Below are 8,883 nucleotides of genomic sequence, written 5' to 3'. Positions count from 1 at the left end.
GTGTGTGTGTGTGTGTGTGTGTGTGCGCGTTTTAATTTATCCAGGGGCTTCCTCGCATACATACGTACACTCCCAAATTTATTTTACATATTTAAAAAAAAATTGTCTCTTAATTGTTTTGTTTTTCGTTTTAAAAAATCACAACACCATAGACCTCATGCCGGGTTTAAATCCAGAATTTCAGGTTAGTTAAGGGGAATTGAAATTAAGCTCAAGCTTAGTGAGGAAAGGCATATTTGATAAAATAATCAAGGGAACCAAGGTTATAGCGGTAATCAAAAGAATGCAATCCAGGGACAAAGACCAGACATGGAAAACAGACATATACAACAAAGAACATAAAATAACTAAAATCATACATACAAAGTAACAAAAACAAATGAGCAACTCAGACTCCACTAAAAAATGGGAGCATGGACCAGGTGCACCGGTAGGGTAAGCGTCCTCTGCTTTTCTAGAAACACCTGCCGAGTTGCTCATAAAAAGTCAAATCCGGGGTAGACAAACGAGGAAAGGAAAACTATGACCCGTTGAATAAATCAGTTTTCATGGTGCAGATGGATACACCGTAACGATCCACGGGTAGTTCATGATGACGACCATAAAACTTCTGTAGTGATGACTTCAATCTTGTAGCAACATAACCCTGTTCCAGAAGCCTATTTGTTAAAGTTCTAGCGCGATACAAAAAGGCTGCGTAGTTTTGGCAAGCTCTGGCATAACGTATGAGTTGTGATATGAACACTCCATGCGCAGGTGCTGAAAAATCAATACATCATGCAAAAAAAAAAAAAGAAAAAAAAATCCCCCAATTAATTTATTTATTTATTTTGGGGGCATACACCTTTCCTTGGATCTCCTGGCCATGTACAGGTCTATGATAATACAAACTTATAAGTCTGTATTAACTGTAAATGCCTTCATTTGTATGGGAGTTATGACCCTTTTCACTTAGACATTTACCGAAAATCATCATGTGTCGCATTGTCATCGCCAGTTCTCATATTTACTGCTTAATTGAATTTCACAAAACTCGGTCTGTAGTATGAACATTACACTATTAGGAAATTTCGATTGTCCATTTTTTATTGGAGTTGTGCCCCTTAGAACTAAAAAATTAACCATAAGTCATATGTATCAGCTTGTCATTGCAATTCCTCTAAACTACAAAACAAATTTCATAAAACTTTGTAAGTAGCAAGAACACCATAATATGTTGTTTTGCATTTTATCAGAATATTTTGATTCTCTAATTTCAGTGGCGGATTCAGGCGTCGCATTTTCCTCAGCAACTATAAATCACAGCTGACGTGCGACGCATGTCCAGACATCGATTTGTCATCTTGTTTAGAATTTTTTCTTTGGTTCGGCCTAAAAACCAGGCAGGGGTGATTCATTACATCTTCAGATAACCAATAAAACTGTATCAATACATTTGTTAGGTCCTAAAATAACTCTTCCTATGTTTATGTCCTTGGATCTGCTGCTTATCGGGGAATATTTTTTGACTGGTTACAGTGTAAACATTCTAGAGGGACGTTTTCCTGTACTTTTTCTGCAGAAGAACGTAACCAAAATCGCTAGACTGAAGCTCGCGAACAATTGCTAGCGAACAATTATATGTTCATATCTGATAACCAACAAATCAAAGTCAACCATAACGTACTTTTATACTGTAATTTGGTGTATGTTGGCTTATAACAGTATAATATTTGCTCTGGGGAATAGCTCGGTAGAGATAACAGTGAAGGTTTTACATGGTAGTTGTTGTTTTGGCCAGACAACAGAAATGACACTTGGGTCTTTGGTTGTTGGCTGAAATATATATAATTAAAACTTGGAATAAGTTTTATTATTTCATTCAGTTCCTTGATGCACGCATGTAAGATGCGGCATCACAGGAACATCGCTTTTTATACCAGATTAGCGTTTTAAAAGGTTTGACCAATGAAATTAAAAAATTGCTAAATTGGTCAGGTATCAATCAATTTCTTGACCAATGAAAATAAAATTAATAAAATGTTTCTAGGGCCGATTCAGCATTAAGTGTCAAACATAATTACTTATATAATCTAAAAGGCAAATTAATACATATTCTTTATTACATAATCTTATCTCAGCTAAAATGTTTGTTCCGATTTCTCAAGAACTCGGAACAATAGAAAAGACTTTATTCTTTAATCCTCTTTACATAAGTTTGACCAAAATGTGATAAACAATTTATAGATGATTTGCCAAAAGCCAAGTTCTTTAGATAATTGAAATAATGACATACTTGTAACAAATTATGTACAAAATAAAGAAATAACTTCTTAAGTAAAACACAGTTAAATTATGAAACAATTTTATCTACAATTTCTTCAAATTGTAGAATCTAAATATATTAATTTTTTTATTTACAAAATTAAGAGAAAACACACTATAATAGTACCATCAAATTGTAATTCTTTTAAAACCTATAATAAATATATTTCAATTCAATATGGAAAGGTTATCTATCTAAAAAATCAACGATTTTACGCAAAATTTAATGAAAAGCCAGTCGATCGAAAGTTTTCCAACTATAAAAGAGGGGGAACCTCACTTGGACCCAATTTTAAGGGCTTTATTTGAAATAGTGTCAGGGGGTCATGGGATATAGTGTTGTAGAGGAGACCCGTACACACCATTCCGCGTCAGAAAAAGTAGCGGTTAAGTTCAATATAGTGAAATGCCAGTCGACGGAACATTTTCCAACTATAAAACAGGGGGACCTCACTTGGACCCAATTTTAAGGGCCTTATTTGAAATACTGCCAGGGTGTCATGGGGTATAGCATTGTAGTGGAGACCCGTACCCACCATTCCGCGTCGGAAAAAGTTGGGGTCAAGTTCAATTTAGTGAAGTGCCAGTCGACGGAACATTTTCCAACTATAAAAACAAGGAGGACCTCACTTGGACCCAATTTTAAGGGCCTTATTTGAAATAGTGCCAGGATGTCATGAAGTATAGCGTTGTAGAGAATACATAGAGAATTTTAGGTTCTTTGAGTCGTCCCGATTATTAATATGTGGCCCGATTGACAATTTAAGCTACACCTGGGCCTCCATTATCAAAATGTCTGACATCTCGGCAAGAAAATCAAAGTTGTCTGATTTCGAAGAAAATTGATTGCTAGGTTCTTTAGGCCAATCCGTGTAATATTAACCAATTGAAAATCTGCGTCTCAAAAATAGATCCGGAAACGGGAAGCGCCTTCTATACCTTTCGTGGAAACGTAAATTTTAATCATTATTTTAATTCTTCTGTCATAAAACTTCCTGAAAATGTCCGCCTTTTTTCTCAAAAGTTATTCATTCAATTGGGATGGAACTTTTCAGGAAGTTAGAACTACTCTTCGAAAGATGCTGAACTTTAACAGAAATGTGCAGTCGCCGCCATTTTTTCAAAATGGCCGCCGGACTGAAAGTTACAATTTTACTGGAAATTTTGAACTCTTATATTGAAAACAGCTGGTCAGAATTCGACCAAACGTGGTATATTTATTAAGGTAGTAGAATACAGTTAGGTCATTTCTGAATATTTGGTCTCATTTTGTTGAAATAAAGCTGTTTTGAGGCAGTCCGCAAAGAAATTTCTGGTGTTTTGTCATAAAAAAGTGCATGTTTTAGAAATCCTTGGTGTGTGAAGGTTCAAGTCATTTAAGAGTAAGTTAGTGCTTATTGTTATAAAATCCAGTAGCCATGGTAACACTGAAAAAATATTACTGACTTTTAGTACAACTCAGGGGTGCCTTTCCAAAAACTAACAGCCATTTACTATGTTTTATAAAATATCAGGCACTTAGTCATTACCACAGGATGAAAGCATGCATGGAGTAGTTGGAAAAAGGGTAAAAATAATAAGACCCCTTTCGATTCATTCTCTCACAATTTTAGTTCCAAAAGTTCGTGCGAAATAAGGTATTTTGAAAATCAGCCATCTGATGCTGAGGAGAGAACCTAATACGACTGGGGACTGAAACATTTCGGATACCATTCTTCCTTTAAATTACACCTGTTTACCAGTACATATATTACATCTGTCTATGTATAAATGCTTAACTACATTTAAACAATATATCCACCAAATTTCAACTTTTAATTTTAAGTTATACAAAATTTGACCGGGGTAACTTGGTGTGCGAAACGGTGCGGCATAATGTAACTGTATAGTGCACCCTAAGCTTAATGATCGAAACAAAATCCCGAAAAAAATTGCGTGCGTCTCAGCCGCCATTTTCAAAATGGCCACCAACGCTGTCAAAAATTCAAAATTGCCCGATTTAGATAAAAATTAAAGACTACGTTCTTTAAGCAGTCTTGATTAATAATCTGCGGCCCAATTGTCAATTTGAGTTCCGTATCAGTCGCCATTTTCAAAATGGTCGCCACCGCGGTCAAATTTCAAAGTTGTCCGATTTTGATGATAATTGAAAGTTAAGTTATTTTAGCCGCCCCGATTAAGAATCTACAGCCCAATTGATAATTTGAATCAATTATCGGCCGCATTTTTTTAAATGGCCACCATCGCGGTAAAAACTTCAAAGTTGTTCGATTTTGATGAAATTTGGTATTCAAGTGCTTTACGCTGTCCCGATTAATAACATGCAGTTATACAGTTATAGGTTACAGACCACCAATTCAACCAATGAGCATTTGGAACGTACGCAAAAATAGTCCTACGCAGAAATTACCCCTGTTCCTCATAGTACTTTGAAAAAAGTTCTCATCTTATTTAAAAAAATTAAACAGTTTCTGAAAGGAAAAACATTTCTGTACAATTTATAGGTGCATTTTGCTTCTTGTGATGTGAAGCCTAATCTCCATAATGATTTCTATATATACCCCTATATTGTGAAAACACTGGGATTTCCCATGCTATTTATAGACCCTTCACTTCCGGTGACCAGTACTGCACTGCAAGTCTGCTAACCCCACATGCCATTCTGAGGATTGTGAGCTGACATATGTAGAATCATGCTGATATATAGTCCTCTGCAGGTTAAAGTTAAGGTAAAGTCCAGAGAAGCCATTGAATATTGTGAAATTAGTATAGAAGCCTATGGGAAGTGGAATTAGTGGTTTCTAGCCTTAAATTATTATACGATATATTTCTCAAAATTAGATCCGGAAGCGGAAGGCGACTTTTACCCGTTTCTTGGAAACGTAAATTTCAATTATCATTATTTTTATCAACGAAGTTGTCCGCACGTTTTCTTGCAAGTGCTTGGGAGATTTAAACGAAACTTTCACGGAGGTTGGATCTCATCACATACATGTAAATGTCTTCCCCTTAAAAAAATTACAGGAGGGGCGATTCGACCGAAAATGGGGATAGGTCATAATAAAGGAAATTGCGTTATCTAAAAAATCTAGGTAGCTAGGAACTCGAAAATTGGTATGTTGGTAGAGTTTAGTAAGCTCTATAATATCATGCAAAAAGTCAATCGATATTTAACGTGTTACCATAGTAACGAAAAACAAGAAAATTTGACCGATTTTTGCATATTTTCTATAGTTAAGGTTAAGTTTAAGGACTGGGAACATCTTTACTTAATTTAGCAGACATATAGAATATGATTAAACACCTGTTTTGGAATATCCAAGATAGCCGCCATCCAAATATATGTAACCTGATTGAAAATAGCTTAAAAAAAAACATCAGAATTTCATGAAACTTTGAATTTAAGCTTAAATAGGCGAACTGAAAATTTTGGATTCTGTGACCATTTGGGGGGAACGTTGCGGTACTTATGTGACTTGCTTGCAAGCAAAACTTAATATTGTTTTTATTCTCCTGTCATAAAACTTATTATGCAAAAAAAGGTGAAGCGGTATTTTGTGTTACAATGGTAACGAAAAAACATGAAATTTTGAAATATTTTAGCGTTTTTTTTGTTTTTTGTTTTGTTTTGGTAAAGATTTTCCTTAGTTTAAGGAAATGGAATTGGAATTTCCTTACTTAACTAAGCAGATATATAAAACCCTCCAAGTGTGATAAGACATTTGTTCTGGAATATCCATTTCAAAATGGCTGTCATCAAAATTTAGGTATCCTGATTGAAAATGGTCTTAAAAAACATAACAAAATTATGAAACTTGGTATTTCGGCTTTAAATGGTGCGCTAAATTCAAGATTTTTAATCTGTGAAAATTTGGGGGAACGTGAGGGGACTTTGTAACTGGCTTGCAAGCACAACTATAAACTATTATTCTTAATATAAACTATTAAACTGTTATTATTTTACTTCTCCTGATAAAAGATTCTTCGAAGGGTTGGCTCGTTTTATCGGAATGGGCTCATCTGATTGAGATGGAGCTTCACAGAAAGTAAGGTTGCACTTTATACACATGCGCTTGCGTTGCACTGTTTCGTACTCAAAGTTGACCTGGTCTAAGTTAGTAGAACTTACAAATAAAAGGTGAAACTTGGTGAAACTTGATGAAACTTGGTGAAACTTGTTGGAAATATTTATTACGGGTAGTAGAGCAATCGTATAATAATGAATGCAATACTTGTGAAGATAAAAAGGTGTAAAATGCATGTTTTAAGCTATCCGGAAATATTCAGGTCTTTGCCGCAGTGGGTTCTCCCCTTTGTATCAGACGGCTGTTTTTCAAAAATTGAAATTTTCGTACGAACTTAAAGAATTAAAATCATGAACAAATGAGAAGAAAGGGGTACACATGTTACTTTTCCTAGCAGTTTTAAAGTGCCTTATATTTAAAAAAAAAACCTGTCTTTTGACAGTTAATTTTGGGAAGGCACCCAATATTTTGTCATTAAAACTGATGTTTTTTTCCCATTATGTTACCATATATACAGATTTTTATGACAAAATATAAGAGAGTATAAATCATTTTCATGGATCCCCATAATGCAAGGATTTGATAAATATCTATTTTACAGGACATTTTTTATTTGCTTATTTGTGTGTATCCATAAAGCTTTTTTTCAACAAAATGTCTTTAAATTATCTGCAGTGACATATCTATATAGTGGAACCCTACCCTTCAAAGGATGTAGAACTCCGACAAAATATTTCTAGTGGCCGCCATTTTTTCGAAATGGCTGCCAAAATTGAGATTACCCATTTTTTACATCAAAACGTTTGAATTAAAATATCTAGGAAACTGCTGATCAGAAATTGACGAAACAGATACAGATGCAGGTACAGATATTAAGCTCAGTGGTACAAACACACTCTGGAAAACAAATTGCGTGCGTCTCTGCCAACGCAGTCGGAAATTCAAGGTTGTCCAATTTGATTGCAATTGATATGTAGGTGTTTTAAAGTCCCCCGATTAAGAATCTGCCACTCAAATAATAATTTGAATTTCCTTTCCACTGCCATTTTCCAATTTTCACTGCGGCCAAAAACTGAAAATTGTCCGATTTCAATAAAATTTGATATGCAGGTTCTTTACGGCGTCCCAATTAATAATATGCAGTTCCATTAACATTATGTATCTCACAAAATAGATCGAGAAATGTTTCGTGGAAATGTAAATTTTAATTACTATTTTTTTTTTTTGTTTCCTATGCACTGAACTTGTCCGTACTTATTCTTGGAAATATTTTAGGGGGTGGGGGGTTAAAACGAAACTTTCTCAGAAGTTAAGCATCATCACATAGATGTGATCCTGCCAAAAAAATTCAAAGGTGGGGCGCTTTGGCCAAAAAGGAGGTACATCATAATATAGGACATAGCGGCATTCGGGAAATTAGTTAGCCATGAACCTGAAAGTCAATACATGTATATTGGTAAAGTTTGATGAGCGTTTAAATATTTGTAAAAAGTGAATCGATAATTTTAGGGTTGTCATGGTAGCAAAAAAAAAAAACCCGAAAATATTAGCCGATTTCCTACAAATATCGGAAAACCTTTTAATATCTATACTACTAAAGGAAGAGACCGATTTCTTTGAGCCGCAATTCCACTGAAACCATACAAGGGCGAATATATTTGTGATATGAGGTATAAATGTAATGTTGTGTACTTCCTAAATTTGTCTTTGAAGCAATGTTTTTTTTCTACGGAAAATGCGATTTTTTGGGAAAATATCCAAATGCGAAGACCGTCTTTGGTCCGTGTGTTACATGTATAATACGCTCAATCGACGTACTGCTTGGATCATGTGTACATGCGTTACACGAGTATTGTTTATTCATTATTTTGCTTAATTAAACGACATCCACCATTTTTCTGGGGTGCAAAACTGTCCAGACCCGGAAAAGCGTAGAACGTGCCGAATTAAATCTTCCCCCTTCTATGTGTAAACATCTGCGCCCTAAGTCCGGACCCTTACCCCTCTTTATGTGTAAAACGGCATGACTGGTAAACCCCCTACCCATTGTTTTGAGTAATTTAAGAGTATATTATGCACCTTTTAACTGGGTGGAGCAGAACTTTCAGAATATAAAAGGGTGTTCAGCACAGCTCTTCCTTCCCTGCCACCCCATCCCTCCCCCCAAAAAATAAAATAAAAAATACAGGAAAAAAACAAAAAAAAAAACAAAAATAAAACGACTGGATCATCAATCACAAACAAACATTTTGACACATTTAGAATGTGTCGAAGTGAACCTTCCCCCTTTTATGTGTTAAAACACCTGCACCCAAAGATAAGGCCAAATTCTGGACCCTCAAACCAGACCAAGAAGACTTCCTATAGCGTGCACATAATCAAAATTCTTGATAACATAAAAATCAAGGTTACTCTCTTGCTGCCCACTGGCCATGGAGTGAAAACTTGGGCGAAACCTCAGGATAACCAGCAAATAACACAAAAAGAAAAGATAATATGGTAAGGAAGGTTAAAGAATACGTAATGTTAATAAAAAAGAAGAAAAAAATATTCG

At 35.1% G+C, this 8,883-nt stretch overlaps 1 long non-coding RNA gene across 2 annotated transcripts in view; it reads right to left on the bottom strand.

Moving 5' to 3' along the window:
• Positions 1-651: 651 nt before the first annotated feature.
• Positions 652-8,883, bottom strand: part of LOC148613259 (uncharacterized) — an 11,226-nt gene continuing 2,994 nt past the window's right edge. For both annotated transcript variants that reach the window (XR_015923308.1, XR_015923309.1), the window contains exon 3: positions 652-1,815. This is a non-coding gene — a long non-coding RNA (uncharacterized LOC148613259). The remainder of the gene's footprint in view (positions 1,816-8,883) is intronic.

The sequence above is a fragment of the Perna viridis genome, chromosome 6, assembly GCF_037379345.1.
Source record: "Perna viridis isolate PV_CMFRI_1.1 ecotype Kerala chromosome 6, ASM3737934v1, whole genome shotgun sequence".
NCBI lineage: Eukaryota > Metazoa > Mollusca > Bivalvia > Mytilida > Mytilidae > Perna > Perna viridis.
The sequence above is the reverse complement of the archived record's forward strand: the minus strand, read 5'-3'. Positions and strand labels throughout refer to the sequence as shown.